General features: G+C 37.3%; 1 non-coding gene across 1 annotated transcript; it reads left to right on the top strand.

Moving 5' to 3' along the window:
* The first annotated feature begins 22,815 nt into the window (after positions 1–22,815).
* Positions 22,816–22,926, top strand: LOC148699346 (small nucleolar RNA R71). The gene has a single exon (XR_015966576.1). It is a non-coding gene; the product is annotated as a small nucleolar RNA R71 (small nucleolar RNA).
* The last annotated feature ends 1,719 nt before the right edge of the window (positions 22,927–24,645 follow it).

The raw sequence follows: 24,645 nt of genomic DNA, 5'->3' as shown, positions 1-24,645 counted from the left end.
TGCAGTCCAAGTTCAAAGCTTGAAAACAGGACAAGAGTTCAAGGTGAATGGCCATCGATTAAAGCCCTACTATGAGAATGTTGAGGAGCATGTTGTGGACGATGTACCCCTCCATGTCGTGGGTACTACTAGTGAAGCTTAGCATGGCATATTCGTCTGGCTGGAAGACGTTAAAGCAAGCGCTTCTTGGGAGGCAACCCATGTACTCGACAAGGAGAAGATGGAACTTCCACTCCAAACCCAGATTTACGTTTCTAAACCCTTCTCCTTGCTGTTTATTTTATCATGCTTAGTTGTTTATTATTTGTTGGCTTTTATGTGAGTCTTTGTGTGAAACATTGAGGACAATGTTTGATTTAAGTGTGGGGGGTAAACAAGTGTTTTTATGCAAAAATTCATGGGATTCTATCACCTATCACTTCTAATGTGTTTCTCACTGTTTTTAAGTGTTTTTAGTGCGTTTTAAGCTGTTTTAGTGTGTTTTGAAGTAAAAATCCGAAAATTTGAAAAAAAAATTGAAAAAAAGTGTTTTGAAAATGCCAAAAAGAGTTGTTTTTGTGTGTTTGTTTGTGTCTTAGGGCACCTTCCAACACAATGATGAGGATTTGGTTTTTAATGCATGACTGTTAAAGAGAGGTACAAACAATGATGGAAGTTTGATTTGCTCCTTGGTTTATGCTTGGTTGTAGTTATAGTTTACGAATTCAGATGTAATCACAAAGGATAAAATCAGTTTTTGTAACATGCTTGAAGGAAGGAACTCAAACAAACGCTACATCCCTGAGAGACTTAAGCCTAAACGTTTATTTGGAGAGTTATTAATCTATGCATTCTTGTTTTCTAAGTCGTTGCATGATCTCATTATTCTTTGCTTGGTCGCTACTTAGAATGCGTTTCATCACTATAGTTCCAAATACTAGAACTCATACCCGTTTTATTCAAAGCATGAAATTGATTAGCATAACAAATAACAAGATGAAGTTGTTTAGTAGTCACCACCATAGCCAAATAGCCAAATCCACCCTTGTCATTTGTATTGTAGGATTAAACCCCTTTGAGCCTTGTTTAGCCTATTTTCTTTGTTAACCACATCACCCTTACCTAGCCTAGAATAGGACTCTCCATACCCTTGTTCTTGAAGCATAGTGGAGCGTAACTTAGAAGGAATTCCTTTTGAGTGACATGTGTGCAGAAAACAAGTGTGGGGGAAGGGATTTTGTGAGTGTGTGTGCGCCAAAGTCTTAAAAGAGGCACGGGAAAAAGAAAAAAAAACGAAAGAAAAAAAAAATTATGAAAAAGAAGAAAAAGAGAAGAAAAGAAAGAAAAGGAGTGAAAATAAGTGAGAATGAACTCACAAGTGTGATTGTTGAAGAAAGGGTCCAAAAAGTTTGAATATGGCCCTAAGTTTTGTGGGATTCCCCCTTGGGTGTTCAATGTTGACTTCTGCATTCTAAAGGGAATTCTAAGTGCCTAATTCATTAATTTGCTCACTATTGCTTTAAGAATGTTTGTTTATCCTTCACCTTTTGTTGTTAGCCAATACCCTAGCCCCGTTACAACCCTTTGACTTCCATCTTGATTGTTATGTGTTTCAATATGTGGAGTTTGAAATGGGTTTGAGCATATGGTATCCCTAGTTCTCGCGTCTAAGTAGTGGCATTCCATTCATGAGATCATATATATACATGTTAATAATTCCAGAAAATGCTTTCCTTGTTATAACATATGTGAGTGTTCGTCTGCATGTTTACATCAATCTTCTCACATGTACCTAGTGTAGGGAGTGTAGTCAGAAAATTTGAGGAAATTCTCTAAGGCATGTTACTACATTCAAAATGTTGCTTTAATTGATGAATGTGAGCGAGTAAATGGTGACTATGATTAAGTATGCTCGAGGGTAAGGATTGCTTAAATCTACGTGAGTAGTGATCTTTGACATGTTATGTTTCATTGGAAATCCCTGAGGCGAACGTTGGAAGGTTTAGATTGTTTGTTTTGTTACTTTTTGTTGTTTATTTTGCTCGAGGACTAGCAAAAGATAAGTGTGGGGGAATTTGATAGGAGCATATTTAGGCGACTTAACTAGCTTATTCTTGTGCATTTGTGCTATTATTTCTTAGTTAATGTCGTATTACAACTCAATTTCGTGTGTTTGTAGGTCCTATGGGTTAAAGTACCAAGGAAGTGCATTTTGGGGCAATTTGGAGCAATTTTGGACACTATGTGGATAGCTTGCATATGGGCCAACATGGATGGACGAATTTGGACTTCAAGAAGCTAGAAATGGGATAAGAAGAGGAAGGAACTAAGCCAAGGACAAAGTGGATAAGGAAGTAGCTCAAAGAGGAAACCCTATCCAAAACCTTATCTAAAACCTTATCCAACATTATCCAAAGCATTATCCAAACCTTATCTCATCTTATCCTATCCAAACCTTATCAAGTCTTAATCCTAATTGCAAGGGGACCTAAATAGATAATTGTAGAACCTATTTCTAGAAGCATCATCTTCTAGAAGGCCCAAATCAGCCACAAAACCCATTCTTTCTAGAAATGCTACAAAAGTGGCGCATCAAACCCTTCTAGAAGGCCTTGCCTCCCCTTGCAAGCCAATCCACCCTTTGCCTCACTTGTGCCGCACCTTCCTAGGCCTAATTCCCTTTGGATTCTGATTTCTAAGGCCTAATCCCTTTTGGATTTAGGTTACACAAGCCTATTATGAAACTAAGTGGGCCAAACCCCCTCCTAGGTGGATTTGATCACCTATAGCCGAATTCTAGGGCCCTAATCCATAAAATCTGTTAAGTCTAACCCTAATCTACTTAACCCTAGGACTATATAAACATAAATTCAGCCAAAAATTCGTACACCCCTTTATGCTATTCAGAACCCTTGTGCCGCAACCTCCATTCTCCATTCTTCAACCTCTATACACCTCCATACACCTCCATACACATCTGCCGCAACCCTACCTCCATAATCAACCATCCTCCATCCCTCTAAACAAGAAAACACCATCCAAAACCCCCAATTCCACCACACACACCTTGTGCCGCAGCAAGAAGGAGGAAGGGGAGCCAAGTCGTGCATCAAATCCATCTTGGAATTGCTGAAACGTTTAGGTGTAATCTTTCTTATGATTTCAATGTTTAAATTCAATAATTTTTGTTGTGCAAGCATGAGGAACTAATCCCCTTTTGGCTCGGGGGGAATTTCGAAACCATGGTTATATTTGCATGATGATTTGATTACTTTCAGTTGTGATTTCATGAATGATGAATTCAATTTACTTATTTGTTTTAATTAAAACTTGTTTATGTATATGAATTGAGAGTGCACACTTAATTTGCATGCATAAATATGATGCTAGGGTATAAGGAAACTTCACCTAATCGTTGGGAACTTATATTCATGAGTAGTTAAGATTGTTGGTCACAATTATGTTAAGTAAATTCTTGGCATAAGTATCATGCGCTTTCATAGTTACGAATGCCTAGTCAACACTTATGATTTCCATAGAACCTAATGATCTTTGATTGTCTTTCTATTATGCGCTTTCATATAGAAAACTTTTAAGGAATAATTTGATTGCAATGCGCTAATTCCATTCAATTCAATGACCTAAGGGAAATCTGAGAGTTAATTTAAGCGTACCTAATTAACTTGGGGTGTTGAGGTTCATAATTCATTGAATAAGCAACTGAAGATTGTGTTTTATGCAAGTATGCCATGTGTGGAGAAAAACCTCCTAGCCATCTCACCATCTACCTAACTCCTTCAATTTCGTCCAAATCTGCCTAGTTTACATTATTGTTTTGTTTGTTTGATTTTCGTCCAAAACCAAATCCCCAATTGTCTTAGAGTGTCTAATTGGGTCAAATATGTTTTAGATTGTGTTTTTAAGAGTTTTGAGTCAAGGTAGAACCAATTTTCTTCCAAGTTTGTGTTTAGGCTCAAAGCTGCCCAGTTTGTGTTTTTAGGCAGTTTTGAGTGTTTTTAGGTTATTTTGAGTCTTGTGAACTTGTTTTGAGTTTTTTTAAGTGAGTTAAGTGTTTTAAAGGTCAGTTTTATTTATTTGAGTCAGTTTAGAGTGTTTAGCAATCCCTCCTAATCCCCGGTGTAAGAACGATCCCTACTAATTTATATGCTACAATTGTCAAAAGAGGGTTAATTTCTGTGTTACGTTAATTTTCGCAACAAATTGCATTTTGTTACTTAATTACTATCTATTTTAGTCTTTTAAGCTATTTTCGTATGTTTTTAGGTCCTGATGGCAAAAGGAGCAAGAAAGTGCATTTTGAGGCTATTTGGAGCAGTTTTGGGCATGGATTGGATAGCTTAACTATGGAGCAATGTGGATGGACGAAATTGAAGTCAAGAGGTGCTAGGAAAGGCTAAAAATCTGGAGAAAGAAGTCCAAATGCAAAGAAGATAAGGAAAGAGCAAGAAATAAGGAACCTTATCCAAATTTCCTTGTCTTATCCAAACCTTATCCAACCTTATCTTATCTTATCCTATCCTAATCTTTTCCTACCTTAATTCCAACTTCAAAGAGGACTCCTTTTCACATTAAATCACCTAAATATCAAGTTCTAGAAGACCTATTTTCGTGCATTAATTTTATGCCACATGTAACCCTTCTAGAAGTTCTAGAATCTGCCACAAGGACCATTCCTTGTCCTCCTTGGAATCTAATTGAAAGTATCCTTGTTCTTTGGTGATTTGGAGTCCTACTTTCTCTCCTTTTCAGCCCAAATTCGTGCCTCCCCTTCACCCTATAAATACTTGATGCCATAACACTCAAAAACCACCACCCTCTACCACAAATTTACACCACACCATCCACCACACCTCAAGAGCCTAAATTCACGCAAATCCCCATTGTTGGCAGCAAGGAAGGAAGGAGGAGCCACCTGGAGAGTTTCTAGGTGTATTCTATCTTTGTTTTTAATGTTTAAGTTTAATTATCTTTGTTTTGCGAACATGTGGAACTAACTTCTTTTTAGTTAGAGGTGAATTTGAAGCCATGATTATATGTTTTATATGAACTGATTACGTCCTGTTATTGTTTCTTAAGGCATGAATGTGATTTGCTTATCTAAGTTATTAAAACTTGTTTATGTATGTGGGTTGGGGGTCGACACTTAATTTGCATGCATGAATTTGATGCTAGAGTATAAGAGGGTTTCACGTAATAGTTATTCACTTATATTCACAAGTAGTGGAGGTTGCTAGTCACAATCGCATTAAGTAAATCCTTGGTATGAGTCTCATGCGTTTCATAGTGATGAATGCCTTGTCAATGCTTATGATTTTCATAGAACTTAATGACTTTTGACATGTATCTCTATCATGCGTTTCATATAGGGAACTTGAGAAAGATAATTTGGTTTAGATGCGTATTCCATCTAATTCAATGAAATAAGGAAAATCTGATGGTTAGTTGTGTGATGCAACTAACTTGGGGCGTTGTCATTCATAGTCTAAAGGAATAAGAACTGGAAATTGGTTCGTATGCATATATCATGTGTGGAGAAGGATCCTCTAACTAGCCTTTCACCCATTTATTTCACTTAAATTCGTTTTTCCAAAGTATTTTCTACAAAGTTTTCGTTTTAAGTTTTAAATTCGTCAAAAACAATCCCCCTTTCATTTAGTCTTGTTATTTATTTAGTCTTGTTATTTGAGTCAAAATATGTTTTCTTTGAGTCTTTTGAGTCAAGTTAAGGTTTATTTTCGTCCAAAACACTTGTTAGGTCTAAAATTGAGTCTTTTTAAGTGTTTGTTGCTGTTTTGAGTGTTTTAAGTTAGTTTAGAGTCTATAGAGTCTATTTTAGTGTTTTTTGGAGTCTTAATTGTGTTGATTAGCATCCCTTCTAATCCCCGGTCTAAAACGATCCCTACTTTCACATACTACAATCATAGGGTTTTAATTTGAGTGTTAGAATATTTCACATCACATTACGTTCTATGAAAATCATAAGCATTGACAAAGCATTCGTAACTATGGCATCATGATACTCATGCTAGGAATTTACTTAACATGATTGTGAAAACAACCTTAACTACTTGTGAATATAAGTTTGTAACGATTATGTGAAACTCCCTTATATTCTAGCATCAAATTCATGCATGCAAACTAAGTATGCATCCTTAATCAACATACAAGAATAAGTTATCCATCAAACGGTTATGTAAATTGCATTCACAATTTATGAAATCACAACTGGAATTAATCAACTCATATAGCAAATATAACCATGGTTTCAAAGTCTCCCCTAGCTAATACAAGTTTAGCCTCTCATGATCACCGCAAAACAAAGAGAATATAAATGAAACATTAAAACTAAGATAGATTACACCTAAAAACGCTCCAACAATCCAAGCTTGAATGGCCAAAACGTCCAAGGTTTCTCCTCTCTTCTTTCTCCTTCTTTGTTGCGGCACAAGGATGTTTGGGTATGAATTATGGTGATGGATGGACTACGATTGTGGTAGAGGGTGGATGATGGCTGAATGAATGGAGAGGATGAGAGAGAGTTATTTTGTTCGGCATATTGTGTATATATAGAGGGAGAAAGGTTAAGACATTAAGTAATTAATTTGGGAAGGTTTTAAGACTCCAAATCATCCAAGAAAAGGGTAACAAATCAGAATCCTAAGAGGAAAAGGGAAGGGAAAGGTGCGGCAGCACCTAGGGAGAAAGGGAAAGGTGATTTGCACGGCAAGGAATGGGATATTAAAAGGGATATGTGGGGCATGGATTAGAATGGTGCAAGGAAACTTTGATTTGTGTCCTAGAATGCATAGGCAACCTTCAATATTGTTGGAACTTAGGGACATTTAGGATTAGGAAAGGTCAAACCAAAATAGGAAACCTTGGCTTAACTTTCCTACTTGAAGTAGGAATCCTTCTTTGATTAGGAATCCTAACATCTTTAGGTCTTCAATTTCGTCCATTCCTTTTGCTCCAAGCATATGCTATACATTTCAAGTCCAATTTTGCTCCAAAATGCACCTTCTTGCTACCTTAGCCAAATGAACCTATAAACACACGAAAATAGCTTAAAATACTAAAATAACTATGAACTAACAACATAAATGTAAGAAAACAAGCTAACTAAGTCGCCTAAATATGCTCATATCAAGAAGGCATTCAAACACCTCAAGGGCTTGCTTACCTCAGCACCAATCATAGTTCCGCCAAATTGGAGCATACCTTTTGAGCTAATGTGTGATGCATCAGATTATGCAATAGGGGCTGTTTTAGGCCAAAGGAAGAACAAGCAACCACATGTCATCTATTATGCATCCTGAACCTTGAATGATGCTCAATTGAACTACTCTACCACTAAAAATGAACTTCTTGCTGTTGTGTTTACTTTAGATAAGTTTCATTCGTATTTACTTGGCACTAAAGTTGTTGTTTATTCTGACCATGCAGCTTTGAAGTACTTATTCACCAAGAAGGAGGCCAAACCAAGGCTAATTCGTTAGATGCTCCTCCTCTAAGAGTTTGATATTGAAATTAGAGACAAGAAAGGGAGTGAAAACGTGGTTGCTGACCACTTGAGTCGTTTGGTGTGCAATGAGGAGTCTTTACCCATCCAAGAGACATTCCCTGATGAGTAATTGCTGTCCATTAAGGTAAGTGATCCATGGTATGCAGATTTGGTGAATTATTTGGTGTCTAAACAAGTTCCAAGCACCCTAACCAAACACCAACGTGATAAACTCAAGAAGGATGCATGGTTTTATGTGTGGGATGACCCAAATTTGTGGAAATATTGTTCTGATCAGATTCTTCGTAGGTGTGTGCATGATTGTGAGTTTAATTCAATTTTAACTTTTTGTCACACTTATGCATGTGGGGATCATTTTGGCACACAGCGCACAGCCCTTAAGGTGTTAGAATGTGGATTTTATTGGCCTACAATCTTTAAAGATGCTAGAACTTTCTATATGACTTGTGATCGTTGTCAAAGAATGGGCAATATAGGTGCAACGGATCAAATGCAGCAAACCCCTATGTTCAATGTTGCAATTTTTTATGTTTGGGGCATTGATTTCATGGGTCCTTTTCCTTCTTCATATGGTTTGACTTATATTTTGCTTGCGGTTGATTATGTCTCAAAATGGGTGGAAGCAAAGGCCACTCGTACTAATTATTCTAGAGTGGTTGCAGATTTCATCAAAACTAACATCTTCTCTAGATTTGTGATAGGAGCATATTTATGCTACTTAGTTATGTTGTTTCCTTGCATTTAGTTAGCTAAGTACTACTTATTATAGTGTTTTAAGCTATTTTCGTGTGTTTGTAGGTCCTAATGACAAAGTTGGCAAGAAAAGGCAATTTTGAGCCTTTTAGAGCAGTTTTGGGCTTATTATGGATAGCTTGTATATGGAGCAAGGTGGATGGACGAATTTGGAGTCAAAAGAGGCTAGGAACATGCTACAAATCTGAAAAGACAAGTTCAAGACAAAGAAGATAAGGAAAGAGCAAGAAATACGGAAACTTATCCTAACAACCTTATCTTATCCAAACCTTATCCTATCTTATCCTAACCTAATCTTGTTCCACCTTAATTTTAGCTGCAAGTGGACCTAAAAACATGATATCTAGAAGCCTTATCTGATCCTAAAAGAGTGCCGCACCCTTCCCCCTTTTATTTCTTCTAGAAGACCCAAAATCAGCCACAAAACACATTGTTTCTCGAAGGCCTAATTTTGGGCGAATTTCCCTAACCTTTTTCCTCGTGGATTCTGATTTGAATTGGCCCTTTTCCTCTTGGATTTGGATTGTATAAGTCCATATCAGAAATTAATTGGGCTATGAATTAATTCCCAAGCCTTGTGCCGCACCCTAGGAGCCCTAATCCTTTGTTTCTGCTAAGTCTAACCCTAATTTTGATTTCCTAGGGTTTGCCGTGCTATATATATATATATATATATATATCTCAATCTTGCCGCACCCCCTTACACACCCTATGCAGCCATTCATTCTTCCATTCATTGATTCAACCACACCACACATCATACATTCAGAAACATAACTTGTGCCGCAACCTTGGGAGAAGAAGGAGTTGTCGTGGCTTCCATAGGAGAAAGAGAACTTTGTGCCGCAAGAAATCTGCATCCATCAGAGACTTTTAGAGTTCTTTCTTCCCTCGTTTCGTTTCCATGTTTATTTTAATTTGCTTTTCAATTGTTATGAACATGTGTAACTAAGTTTTTCTTAGTTAGAGGTGAATTCAAAGCCATGGACTTATGTTTTATATGAATTGATTTCCTCCAGTTTTTGTTTCTTGAATTGTGAATGCAATTTACTTAACTAATTTATTGAGAACTTGTTCTTGTGTGTTGATTAAGGATGCATACTTAGTTTTCATGCATGAATTTGATGCTAGAGTATAAGGGAATTTCACCTAATCGTTATGAACTTATATTCACAAGTAGTAAAAATCACTAGTCATGATTGTGTTAAGTAAATTCTAGGCAAGAGTATTATGCAGTTCATAGTTACGAATGCCTAGTCAATGCTTATGGTTTTCAAAAAGCTTAATGATCTTTGATTGTATCTCTATTATGCGGTTCATGTAGGGAACTTGATAAGAATAATTTGGTTGTCGATATTCCATCCAATTCAATGAAACTAGGAAAATCTGAAAGTTAATTTGTGCTTCTCACAATTAATTTGGGGCATTGTCATTCATGGTTTAAAGGGATAATAACTGGAAATCAATTTGTGTTTCATATGTGCATGTGTGGAGAAGGACCCTCTAACTAGTCTTTTACCCATTCAATTCACCTAATTTACTGTCTAATCTGTTTAGTTTGCAATCTGATTAGTTTAATTAATTTTGTCCAAATCAATTCCCCCTTTTATTAAGTGTGTTAGATTAGTTAGACAAGTGTTTGAATCTGTCCAATTTAGTGTTTTGAGTCTAACTTAGTTAAAATTCGTCCAAATAACTTGTTAGGTCTAGAATTGAGTCTTTTTGATTGTTTGTTGCTGTTTTGAGTGTTTTAAGTTAGTTTTGAGGCTATAGAGTCTAGTTTAGTGTTTTTGAGTTGATTAGCATCCCTACTTGCATATATACTACAATTGTCACAAATAGGGTTTAATTTGAGTGTTGGTTTATATCACATCAATTTGGGATGCCTAGAGTGCTCATAAGTGATGGAGGGTCTCATTTTTGTAATCGCACCATTGAGGCGCTGCTTAAGAAATATAATGTCACACATAAGGTTTCAACACCTTATCACCCTCAAACAAATGGCCAAGCTGAGGTTTCCAATAGAGAAATCAAACAGATTTTGGAGAAGAACGTTGGGCCAACAAGAAAGGATTGGAGCTTGCGTTTGGAGGATGCATTGTGGGCATATCGTACGGCCTACAAAACACCCATTGGGATGTCCCCATTTCGGCTTGTCTATGGCAAACCATGCCATCTTCCCGTGGAATTAGAACATAAGGCGCATTGGGTTATCAAAACATTCAACATGGACATAGATGCAGCTGAATTCATAGGAAGCTTCAGTTGACTGAACTTGAAGAGATTAGGCTTGAAGCTTATGAGAATGCTTGCATTTACAAGGAGAAGACCAAGGCATTCCATGACAAGATGATTCGTAGCAAAACATTCTCCATAGGGCAGAAAGTGTTACTTTTTAACTCTTGTCTTCGTTTGTTTCCTGGTAAGTTACGTTCTAAATGGATGAATGGGCATCGTTTGAAGCCATATTATGAGAATGTTGAAGGGCAGATTGTGGAGGATGTACCCCTCCATGCCGTGGGTTCCACCAGAGTTTAAGAAGAGGTATTGTCCAGCTAGAAGACGTTAAAGCAAGCGCTTCTTGGCAGGCAACCCATGCATTCAAATAAAGAAGCCTTAGGCAATCCAACAATCCACAACCAAATTTGCGTTCCTAAACTCTTCTCTTTATTGCTTTTACTTTGCCATGATAGTTGTGTTTGTTAGTTTATGTTGTTTCTTTGAATGTGAGTCTTTATTTGAAACATTGAGGACAATGTTTGATTTAAGTGTTTGGGGGGGGGGGGGGGGGTAAACAAGCTGTTTTTGCATGATTTTCGTGAGATTTTATCACCTATCACTTCTTATGTTGTTTCTCACTGTTTTTAAGTGATTTTAGTGTGTTTTGAAGTGTTTTTATGTGTCTTGAACAGAAAATACGAAAATTTGAAAAAAAAATTGAAAACTAGTTTTGAAAACCCAAAAAGAGTTGTTTTAGAGCTGTTTTTGTGTGTTTGTTTATCTTTGGGTAACTTCCAACACAATGATGAGGATTTGGTTTTTAATTGCATGACTATTAAAGAAAGTTACAAACATGGATGGAAGTTTGATTTGCTCTTTGGTTTATGCTTAGTTATAGTTGTTGTTTACGAATTCACATGTAATCACAAGAAAAAAAAAATCAGTTTTTGTAACATGCTTGAAGGAAGGAACTCAAACTAACGCTACAACCCGAAGAGACTTGAGCCTAAACCTTGCTTGGAGAGTTATAATCTGTGGTTTATTGTTTTCTAAAGTCGTTGCATGATCTCATTATACTTTGCTTGGTTGCTACTTAGAATGCGTTTCATCACTATAGTTCCAAATACTAGAACTCATGCCCATTTCATTCAAAGCATGATATTGATTGCATAACATACAATAAGTTGAAGTTGTTTAGTTAAACCAAAGCCAAAAAGCCTAACCCTTTTGCATATGTATTGTAGGATTAACCCTTTTGAGACTTATCTAGCCTATTTTCTTTGTTAACCACGTTATCCTCACCTAGCCTAGATTAGGATTATCCATACCCTTGTTCTTAAAGGATAGTGAAGCATGACTTAAAAGGAATTCCTTTTGACTTACATATTGCAGAAAACAAGTGTGAGGGAGTTTAAAAGGGCACGACAAAGAAAAAAAAAAAAAAAAAAAAAAAAAAAAGAAAAGGAAGAAAAGTTGTGAAAAGAAAGAAAAAGAGTTAAGAAATAAGTGAGAATGAACTCACAAGTATTGGTTGATTGAAGAAAGGGTCCAAAAGTTTGAATTTGACCTTAAGTGTTGTATGAACTCTTCCCTTGTGTTAAGTTAATTTCTGCCATCAAAAGTGAATTTAAGTGTCAATTTCATTACTTTACTTCCTATTGCTTTAAGAACCCTTGATTATCCTTTACCTTTCTGTTGATGTATATTTCCTTCCTAATGCTAGAATATATTTAGTATAATGGCATAAGTAAGGGTGTCGAATCCACAGGGACTAATTGGACCTATGTAACTACTTGTTTGCAAGAAATCTAAGAAATGAATCAAACTAAGCAAATTGAGCAGATTTAGCGTTGTTACTTGAAAGCATAAATAAAAAGAAGTAAACACAACCAAATGAATCAACAACTAATAAAATGAGATAGTATCAATGGAAATGAAGCTAGGGATTCGTTTTCACCATTGCTCAATTAAGTCCATGTTTGTCAAGTTAGTTTGTACTCATTCATCTACCTATTTCTTGAGTTTGTTTCACTTGGATATGATCAACCATATGATGTGTGGATTTGATCAAATATCTCTAATCATGAACCTAATTGTGATGTGCAACTTTGGTTCCTAATCAAGATTATGTAATGTACAAGAAACATTCATTAAACCAAAGGGAGTAACTCGGCAGGATGTGTGCTAAACACTCCCTTCATTCATTCACATATCTACCAAAATTATACATGATGTGTGTTCTAACCTTGGCTACACAACTTTGTGATTAATTCAAATGATGATCAAGCATTAAAATCAACACACAAAGTCACCATTAAAACAGAAAATGAAACAAGAAATAGATGGACAAACTGAGCATTCTAACTTGATTACATGACAAGCTTTGCAAGGTTACATCGAATCCCTAGAGGAAGATTAGTTCCAATTCATGTTTACAAAAGATTTAACATCGAAATATAAAACATAAATGAACATGGAATTGATAAGAATAAACCCTTGAAGCAAAACTGATGTTGAAGTTCTTGAAGAGTTCCTTGATGTAGCTTCTCCAAATGTGGTGTGGATGAAGGTAGAATGGCTTGGTTGAATGGTTTCTGCCCTTGGGACAGAAAATGGACAGAGAATGGAGTGAAGTAGGGGGGTTTTAGAGTGTGTAATGGACTGAAAATGAAGAAGGAACCTTGCGGATGGAAAAGGGGGAGAAAATGAGCAGTTTCTGTGAAAGGAAAAGAATGTAGAATGCAATGCAATGGAGAGGACGAATTAGAGTGAATGATGGACAGAAAATGCAGCCAAATAGAGTGTGTGTGATCCCCCAACATTCAGATTGGATCTAACATTTGTTTAACTCAAATGGCAGAGCATAAATCAGATGGAATGATGGGTTTCTGAGTGTGATACCTGCAAAGCATGGACATGATCTGCAAGTGTGGTTTATTTAATCCAAAACACATGTGGAATGTCTGCAAGCATGAGTGGAATCTGCCAAAAATGAATTGTTTGTACAAATTCTGGAAATGTGAAATGGGCACACGACATGGGTAAAGAGATGAGTGAATTTCTGGAATTGGGTATGGAAGTGCACGGATTGGACATGAAAGAGATGGGAATGCAAAGGTGATGTGTAGAAATGTAATGGAGTGCACGGAATGGATGTTTGTGTTTGTTGGTGTCAAAATGGCTGAAATGAATTAAGTGATGGAAATGGGATTGTGAGGAATCTGATTTGGTGCTAGAATTGCATCAAATGATGGGATGATATGGGAACACACGGCCAAGGTTGTGACATGCATGTGAATGCATGTTTTGATGTTGAAACCACATAATCTGATTTCAATGCTTGCTTTGATTAGAATCACTCAATATGGCCGAATTACATCTCTTAACACTTCACATCATTTCTGGAATGTTTTTACTTCATTTGCTTTTCCTTTGATCCAAAATCACACTTGGCTGCACACTAACACCAAATAATGTAAAATGCAACTAGTTCAATCTAAAACAATCACAAAAACGCCAAATAAGGAGGATATAAATGCATGCAAAGTGTGACTTATCAAATACCCCCAAACCTGGTTTTTGCTAGTCCTCGAGCAAACTTAAAACTAAAACACACAAAAAACAAACATCTAACTAAACCACTTTCGCTGGCCAAACGATTGCACTGAGCATGTGCAACAAGCCTTTGAACCCCTAGGTGTCCCTAGTTGGAGGAGTTGTGTCTCCTGAGGGTTTACAGCGATGACACCCACAAACATTTACAAAATCTGCAAACAACTTGGTTAAAACATGCTTTAAACAAACTAATAAGAACCAATGAAGATTTTTGTCATTCATTCAACTCAAAAGATTTCCACTTCAAAGAATCGTATCAATTGAAACGTATAAAGATATTTCTCAATGTCTTACAACTTCAAGGTCACCATACCCAAATGCTTAAGAAGGAATTCGCCTCAACTCTACTCCTCACAGAATCCACTCAAGTTTTCACTCAGATCTTAAGGTTTAGTCTCTCAACAACATATATGAGTGAAATTATGTCAATGAAATCAAAATTCTCACATATGAAATCTGAAATGGAAGCACAGTTTCTGAGTAGATCTCATGAAATGAATCAAATGCTAAGAATATAGATAACACACACACTTACCATCACCCATGAATACATTCTCAATGATCAGCTAGGTCTTTCTCAAGATTGTAATGTAAGGCTTAGGTTATAGGTTACGAGAGAAGTGATATGAAATACTAGAGCTTGGGGCTTACCAAAGTGTTCTTGAGGATCATGCTCTTCACTTGCATTTGTTTTCTTCTTCTTTGTTTTTGGCATCCAGGCCCTATGTCTTATAATGAGGAGAATTGGAACTTGTATCCATTTTAATTCTCTTCTTTTCTCTTTTTTTTTTATAACCCCTTTTTTTTTTTTAGAAACATCTTCAACATAGGTGCCCTCGGTACATGCCACAATCTTGTTCTAAGCTCAATTTACTTTTAGTCTTCATCACCTTGGTATTCCCCAAACTATAAGGTATGGCTTGTAATAGGCTAGAATGTGGTGTGGGTGATGAAAGAATTGGGCCAAAGTGTTTGGCTGCAACGAGGGTGAATGGAGCACACAAATGGGTAGGATTTAAGCCTTTTAGTAGTTAAACATGCATAGCCTAACATCATCTCATTGAGTTCATTCACGAATGATACTAAACACATGGTATCTGCAAAGAGATTAATTCTTAGTATCCAATCAAAATAGAAGTAATGAGATCATTTAAAGTGAATATTGAAAGAAAGAGATAGGAGTAGAAACACTTTAAACCCTCTCAAAGAAGCAAATAGGCTCAAAATAACTCACTAGGGTAGTCTCCACTATTCTTCTTCCAGAATTTGAGTATGGTACCTCTATCATCATAATTTCAAGAGTTATAGCTTTATAAATGACAACAAGATGCAACTCTTTTCCATAGCAACCCAATCGTTTGTTTTCAAACATATTCCTCATATACATTCGTATTAGCATGCAAAAACATTCTTAACCAACACTAACACCTCAAATAGGCACAAACACAACACAAAACTTCCAAACCACCCCCAAACCTAAACTAAACATTGTCCTCGATGTTTAAAATTGTATGCAATGTAAGTAGGCAAAGAAAATGGAATGGTAACAAAATAAACACAACATAAAGAAAGAACACAAACCACACTAGGTTGCCTCCTAGCAAGCGCTTTATTTAATGTCTAGGCAAGACATGGTAGTTTGTTCATGGTGTTGTAAACTCAAGAAAATCTACAACTTGATACACTGGCTCCTCCTCTACTTTCTCCAAATATGGTTTCAATCGCTGCCCATTGACTTTAAAAGAAGTGCCATTCTTCATGTTCTCTATCTCCACAGCTCCATGGGGAAATGTTTGCAAGACTTTGAATGGTCCCACCCACCTAGACTTCAATTTTCCTGGAAAAAGTCTCAAACGTGAGTCAAACAAAAGTACTTTCATACCTTGGTGAAACTCCTTCCTTAGGATGGCCTTGTCATGATAGAGCTTAGTCCGTTCCTTGTAGATTTTGGCATTCTCATATGCCTCATTTCTAAGCTCTTCCAACTCATTAAGTTGGAGCTTCCTTGCTACTCCAGCATCCTTGTAATCAAAATTGAACTTCTTGATGGCCCAATATGTGATAGGAGCATATTTATGCACCTTAGTTTAGCTTGTTTTTGTGCATTTATAGTGTTTTTCCTTAGTAAGGTAGTCTTTTAAGCTAGTTCTATGTGTTTTCAGGTTTTAAGGGCAAAGTATGCAAAATGATGCATTTTGGAGCCTTTTGGAGCAAATTAGAGCTTGGAAGGGACATCATATGCTTGGAGCCAAGAGGATGGACGAAATTGAAGACTTGAAGATGATGATTCCTACTTGAGCAAGGTTTCCTAGTTGAATTAGGATTCCTAGTTAAAATGGGTTTCCTAGTTGAATTAGGATTCCTAGAAGAACAAAGTTGCCTACTCAAACAAGGTTTCCTACTTGAAGTAGGAAAGTCAAAATCCAAATGGTCTCAAGAGAAGCAACAAAGAAGTTTTCCAAGTCCAAGAAGGAAAAGGAGTCCAAGATGAAGAAGGAATGATGAAGACAAGGTTTCCTAATCCTAATAGGCAAAGTTTCCAAGTGCAATGAGGAGTCCTTATCCATTTAGGACACCTTATCCTAATCCTATAGGGATGCCATGCACTTTACCTTATCTTGGAGGGTTTCTAGAAGCCTTAGATGCCCTATCCTATCTTTGCCGTGGGTTTTATCCAAATCCCCTTAGTTTTTAGGCTTTCTAGAAGCCCTAACATTATCCCTACAAAGGTGCCGCACCCTTATCCCTTTTTCCCTACAAATTTGGCCCTTAAAACATGTTTCTAGGAACCTTATCTTATCTCCTACAAAAGTGGCGCCCCAAACCCTTCTAGAAAGCTGATTTCCCTTGCCTTGCAAGGCATTCTAGAAGCCTTATCACCTTATCTCCTTACCTGCCACACCTAGGAAGCATTATCCCTTTCTATTTCTGATTTCTAAGCCTATTTCCTTGTGGATTTGGGTTATTCAAGTCCATATCTGATTACCCTAGGGTTTTAAGTGCCTATATATACTCATATTAACCCCTAGATCAGATCACCACCTCTCATACACATTCATTAATTTCAGAAATTCGTCCAACCCTCTCCACACCCTTGCCGCAGCCACCAAACACCTTTCTCCTTAGTTTTAAGCCTTGCCGCACCATCCCCTTCCCCTAAACACTACTACATCCCTCCATGACCATGCATCCATACACCTAAGGCCCTAAACCTGTCCCTAGACCTTTGCCGCACCAAGGAGGAGGAGAAGGAAGCTCGGAAGTTCATGCAATTCGAGTTCGCGTCGCTGGAATTTCTAGGTGTTTCTTTTCCTTTAATTTCAATGTTTAATTTCAATTCTCTTTGTTTTGTGCGTATGAGGAACTAAACCCCCCCTTGGCTAGGGGGGGATTCGAAATACATGTTTATGCTTGCGATATGATTTGATTACTTCTAATTGCGTTTCATAAGTTGTGAATTCAATTTACTTATCTATGTGAATTACATTGATTTATGTGTGTTGGTTGAGAGTGCACGCTTAATTATCATGCATAAATTGGATGCTAGGATATAAGGAAATTTCACCTAATCGTTATGGAATTATATTCACAAGTAGTAAAGGTTGATGATCTCAATCGCGTTAAGTAAATTCTTGGCATAAGTTTCATGCAATCATAGTAACAAGTGCTTCGTCAATGCTTATGGTTTTCATAGAACTTAATGATTCTTGCTTGTATCTCTATTATGCAATCATGTAGGGGACTTGTGGGGAATGTTTTGGGTTGTCGTATGCAATCATCCAATTCAATAACGTTAGGAAAATCTGAAGGTTAATTTAAGCGAACCTAATTAACTTGGGGCGTTGAGAATTCATGGGTTATTGAAAAGCAATTGGAAATCGTTTTATATGCAAGTATAACATGTGTGGAGATGAACCCCTTAGCTAGCTTCCCATCCATTCAATTCCATCAAATTCGTTTTTACAATCTGTTCTAATTTAAAAAGTTTGTTTTGTTTTTAAATTCGTCCAAAACCAATCCCCCTTTACTTTGTTGAGTCATAGTAGTTAGAAATCACTTTAGTTTGTGTTTTTAAGTGTCTTAGGTCAAGTTAAAACCAATTTTCGTCCAAAGTTGTGTCTAGTGTTCAAAACTGCCCAGATTGTGTTTTTAAGGCAGTTTTGAGTGTTTTGGTGCTGTTTTGAGTCTTTTGGTTTGTCTTAGTGTTTTAAACTTTAGTTTTGCATTCTTTGGGTCTAGTTTGGTGTTTTATATTGTGTTTTTACGTTTTTGAGTCAAATCCAAGTGATTAACAATCCCTCCTAATCCCCGGTCCAGAACGATCCCTACTTACATTCTTCACTACAATTGATAAAAAGAGGGTTTAATTTGTGTGCGTATAATTCTCGCATCAATATGCACGGTGTTCAAGCTCCATTGGCAAATGACAAGCTTTCCCAAACACAAGGCGATAAGGACTCATGCCAATGGGGGTCTTGTATGCTGTTCTATATGCCCATAATGCATCATTTAACCTCAATGACCAATCCTTCCTTGTAGGGCTCACGGTTTTCATCAAAATGTTCTTGATCTCCCTATTGCTAATCTCCACTTGTCCTGAGGTTTGAGGATGGTACGGGGTTGCCACTTTGTGGTTGATGTTGTACTTCTTCATCAAGGATTCAAAAGGTTTGTTGCAGAAATGGCTGCCACCATCACTAATAATAGCTCTTGGGGTTCCAAACCTACAAAAAATCACATCTTTAATAAAACTCAACACAACCTTATGATCATTAGTTCTTGTAGCAATGGCTTCCACCCATTTGGATACGTAATCCACTGCCACTAATATGTATAAGTAGCCAAAAGAGGATGGAAATGGTCCCATGAAATCGATTCCCCAAACATCGAAGAGTTCCACCACCAAAATGTTGTTTAATGGCATCTCATTTCTTCGGCTAATGTTCCCCATTTTCTGGCACCTATCACATTTAGAGCAAAAATCAAAAGCATCTTTGAATAAAGTAGGCCAAAAGAAACCAGATTGTAAAACCTTTAGAGATGTCTTTTTGGCACCAAAATGGCCCCCACATGCCAATGTGTGGCTAAATGTTAGGATGCTTTGTTGCTCACTCTCTGGGACACATCTCCTAATGATTTCATCAGGGCAGTATTTAAACAAATATGGTTCGTCCCAAACGTAGTGCTTCACCATGGCAAGGAACTTCTTTCTTTCCTGAAAAGAAAGGTCATTTCTCATTATACCACAGGCAAGATAATTCACAAAGTCCGCATACCATGGTTCTTTTTCTTGAACAACAAAGAGTTGCTCATCTGGAAATGATTCATTTAGGGGCAAAGGTTGTCCAACTCCATGGTTTTCATTAAGCCTGGACAAATGGTCAGCCACAACATTATCACTGCCCTTCTTATCTCGAATTTCCAAGTCAAACTCTTGTAGCAAGAGTATCCATCTAATCAAGCGTGGTTTAGCATCCTTCTTTGTCATCAAATACCTAATGGCTGCATGATCAGAAAACACAATAACTTTAGATCCCACAAGATATGACCTAAACTTTTCTAAGGCAAAAACAACAGCAAGCAACTCCTTTTCAGTTGTGGAATAGTTAAGTTGAGCATCATGCAGAGTCCGGCTTGCATAGTAGATCACATGTGGAAGCTTGTTCACCCTTTGCCCTAAAACTGCACCAATAGCATAGTCAGAGGCATCACACATCAATTCAAAAGGTAAAGACCAATCTGGTGCCATAATAATAGGAGCCGAGGTTAGTTCATTTTTCAAAGTATTGAATGCATCCATACAAGCCTTATCAAAATGAAATGCAACATCTTTAGCTAACAGATTGCATAATGGACGAGTAATCATTGAAAAGTTCTTAATGAAACGACGATAAAAACCCGCATGGCCCAAAAAACTTCTTACTCCCTTCACAGTGGTGGGGGCTACCATATTGGTGATGACGTCAATTTTAGCTTTGTCCACCTCCATTCCTTTGCTAGAGATTACATGCCCCAACACAATTCCTTGTTTCACCATAAATTGGCACTTCTCCCAATTGAGGACCAAATTTGTTTCCTGACATCTTTGAAGTACTAACGATAGATGGTTAAGACATTCATCAAAAGAGGAACCAAACACTGAGAAGTCATCCATAAATACCTCAATGAACCTTTCTACCATGTCAGAGAAGATGGCCAACATGCATCTTTGGAATGTTGCTGGAGCATTGCAAAGTCCAAAAGGCATTCTCCGGTATGCAAATGTGCCAAAGGGGCAAGTAAAGGTTGTTTTCTCTTGATCCTCCGGAGCGATTGCAATTTGATTGTAACCTGAGTAACCATCCAGAAAACAATAATGTGAGTAACCTGCCAATCTCTCAAGCATTTGATCTATGAAAGGCATAGGAAAGTAATCTTTTCTAGTGCTAGAATTCAACTTCCTGTAATCGGTGCAAACACGCCAACTGGTCGTGGGCTTTGTGGCCACAAGCTCATTGTTTTCATTCCTCATCACAGTGATTCCCACCTTCTTAGGCACCACCTGAATAGCACTCACCCATTTGCTATCAGAAATGGGATATATGATCCCCACATCTAACAATTTCAACACCTCATTCCTAACAACTTCCTTCATGTGTGGATTGAGTCTTCTTTGTGGCTCACGGCTTGTTTTTGCTCCTTCCTCCAAAAGGATCCTATGCATGCACATGGTAGGGCTTATTCCCTTGATATCTGCAATAGACCAACCAAAAGCTGATTTAAACTCTTTTAACACCCTAATTAGTTTATCTTCTTCAATTGGGGTGAGATCAGAAGCTATGATAACTGGAAGAGTTTCAAATTCAGCTAGATATGCATATTTTAGATGTGGTGGAAGTGGCTTAAGTTCAAGTTTTGGTGCCTTAACAGTGGAAGGAGTTAGATGTGATATTGATGATTCTAAAGGCTCAAAACGAGGTGAAACATTCAAAGGATACAATGCCAATGCTTCCAAAGCAGCTACTTCTTCCATGAGTGCATCTTCCTCATCAAACTCATCTTGAGATTGACTCAAAACAGTTTGTAAGGGTTCATTCGATTGTGCCTGCAAGAACTTAGAGAATACAAGTGAATCAAGCACATCAATGGCATAACAATCAAGAGATGAAGAAGGATGAGCAAGAGATTCAAACACTTTGAATTGAACTGTCTCTCCTAACACTGTCATAGTGAGGAGTCCATTTTGCACATCGATGATGGTCTTGGCTGTGGCCATGAAGGGTCTCCCAAGCAATATTGGCAACTCACGATCATGTATAGGAGCTTCTTCCATGTCCAACACTACAAAATCTGCAGGCAAGATTAGTTTATCAACTTGAACTAGAATATCTTCTACTATACCTCTTGGATATTTAACTGATCTGTCTGCAAGTTGTAATGAAATGGTGGTGGCTTTCAAATCTCCCAAACCTAGTTGAAGGTACACTGAATAAGGCATTAAGTTGATGCTAGCACCCAAATCAAGCATTGCCTTCTCTACTTTCTTGTCCCCTATGGTGATGTTGATAGAGAAACTGCCTGGATCCTTGAGCTTTGGTGGAAGTTTTCTTTGCAAAACTGCACTCACATTCTCAGACACCACAACCTTCTCATGTGGTCCATACTTCCTTTTGTAGCTGTTTAACTCCTTGAAGAATTTCCCATATGCCGGCATGTTCCTAATGACATCAAGCAAAGGTAAGTTAACATTCACTTTGCTTAGTATATCAAAAATTTCTTTGAATGACTTATCCTGCTTGCTTTTGGCAAGTCTTCCAGGGAATGGTATTGGTGGAGTGTATGGTTTCTCGGCCTTGTGAAGATTTGGTGCTTCCAATGAGGAAGTGGCATGGCTTGGTTCCTCAATTGATTTCTCATTGTCTCCTTGAGTAACACCTGCATTCACCTGATCATATTCATTAGTAACTTCATTGCCAACTCTATTATCAATAACCTTACCACTTCTAAGTGTAGTGATTGCTTTGGCTTGCTCTTGGTTCCTTTGGAGTATCACAGGTTGGCTTGGAAACTTCCCAACCTCTCTTTGGTTCAAGGCATCTGCAATCTGCCCCAATTGTGTCTCCATTTTGGTTAGGGCGGCTGAATGTTGTTGGAGTGTGCTATGGGTGGACTGTTGGAATTGCAAGGTGTTTTGGGCTAACAATTTAACTGTGTCCTCAAGGGTAGTGGCAGGTTTTGGTTGGAAATTTTGGGTTGTTTTGTTGTTTTTCCATGAAAAATTGGGATGATCTCTCCAACTCGGGTTATATGTATTGGAATACATATCATTCCTTGGTCTTTGGTTGTAAGAATTCATGAGGTTCACTTGTTCTTGAACATACTCGGGGTAAGCTTCCCTAGATGGGCATTGGTGAGTAGGATGGTTTGGTATGTTGCAAATGGCACACACTTCATTAGCTTTTGGCACCATGTTGAGCACGGATTCAAGCTTCCTTTCTAGGTTAGCTACCTGCAACAAAAGCTCATGATTAGAACTTGTTTCATAAACTCCAACTTTCTTACCCCTTAAATCTTTGTGTTGAGCATTAGACCCCAACATCTCATAAATGTTATATGATTCTTGAGCATTCTTTTTCTTCAATGCTCCACCTGCTGCATTATCAACAGTTGATTGACAATTTTGGGTTAGTCCATCATAGAAAATTTGCATTTGTAAGTGAAAAGGTAACCCATGGTGTGGACATTGTATCAAGAGGCCTTTAAAACGCTCCCAACACTCATTGAAAGGTTCTCCATCATCTTGTTTGAAGTTGAAGATTTGTCCCCTTAATGTGGCTGTCTTTTGAGTGGAAAAGAACTTCTCCAAGAACTTCTTAGCCACGGCATCCCATGTAGTGAGGGAACCTGGTGTTAGAGTCATCAACCAACTCTTGGCCCTATCTTTCAAGGTGTAAGGAAACACTCTCATCCTCAAATTAGCTTCACTCACTCCCTGCAAAGGTAAACCACTCACAACATTGTAAAACTCTTTAATATGAGCTAAAGGGTCTTCATTAGGTAAGCCATAAAATGAAGGAAACATATGGAAATGTGAAGATTTGAGATCATAGTTTCTAGCTTCTGTGGGCAGCAAGATGCATGAAGGTGAATTTGGTATGATTGGTTGAGCAAAGTCCTCCAAAGCTCGAAGCTCATCTAGGTTGCCCGCCATCTCTTCCTCTCTTGCCCAATCAAATTGCTCAGATTCTTTACTTGTTGAACTAGGTGAATTCCCTTCCTCTTCCTCAAGGTTAAAGGATGAACTTGATGGCACAAAGTTGTCCAAAGTGTGGCCCTTTAATCTTTCAATTCTTTGGCCTAACTCAACAAGTTTATTTGACATATACTACCTGAAACAAAGTAAAACAAATTTGAATGAAAATCAAGAATCTGCTTATAATGAAAAGAACAAAGTTTAACTAGCAAACAACAATGAAATGAACAAAAATAAACTTAAAAACGTTTGAAAATACTCAAGGGATGTGGAACTAAACGCTTAGAACACTTAAACAATCCAAAAAAAACAAAACAGCAACTAGAAGACTCAAAATTGCCTAAAAACCACTTTCTGGGCAGTTTTGAGCACCTACACTAATTTGGACGAAATTGGATGGAAACTTGAATCAAAACACTTATAAACACAAATCAAAACACTTTCTAACTAATTTGGACAAAACAAAGACTCAAAGGACTCAAAACAGATTCACAAGACTCAAAACAAGCTAAAAACGCTCAAAACTGCCTAAAAACACAAATTGGGCAGTTTTGACACTAAACTCAATTTTGGACGAAAATTAGGTTTGAGCTTGACTCAAAATGCTTCAAAACACAAGATAAGACAGCATCTAAGCCTAAAACCTAACAAAATATGGGGGAAATTGTATTTGGACGAAATGCAATTAAATGGTCAGATTATAACAAAACCAGATTGTAAAGCAAGTTGATGTAAACCAATGGATATGGAATGGCTAAGGGATTCTTTTCCACACTTAAAATTGTATGCAACTTAAATCAACTTCCAGTTATCAATTTGACAAGTTATGAACCTTGACACGAATCAAAATAACAAACAAGCAAACAAGCAATTACAAGGGACTGAAATTAGTCCCTGGCAACGGCGCCATTTTTGTTGATGTATATTTCCTTCCTAATGCTAGAATATATTTAGTATAATGGCATAAGTAAGGGTGTCGAATCCACAGGGACTAATTGGACCTATGTAACTACTTGTTTGCAAGAAATCTAAGAAATGAATCAAACTAAGCAAATTGAGCAGATTTAGCGTTGTTACTTGAAAGCATAAATAAAAAGAAGTAAACACAACCAAATGAGTCAACAACTAATAAAATGAGATAGTATCAATGGAAATGAAGCTAGGGATTCGTTTTCACCATTGCTCAATTAAGTCCATGTTTGTCAAGTTAGTTTGTACTCATTCATCTACCTATTTCTTGAGTTTGTTTCACTTGGATATGATCAACCATATGATGTGTGGATTTGATCAAATATCTCTAATC

This window comes from Pyrus communis, chromosome 1, assembly GCF_041283825.1.
Source record: "Pyrus communis isolate YQ-2024b chromosome 1, ASM4128382v1, whole genome shotgun sequence".
NCBI classification, from domain to species: domain Eukaryota; kingdom Viridiplantae; phylum Streptophyta; class Magnoliopsida; order Rosales; family Rosaceae; genus Pyrus; species Pyrus communis.
Note: the sequence above shows the minus strand (reverse complement) of the source record. Positions and strands in the feature narration are given on the sequence as shown.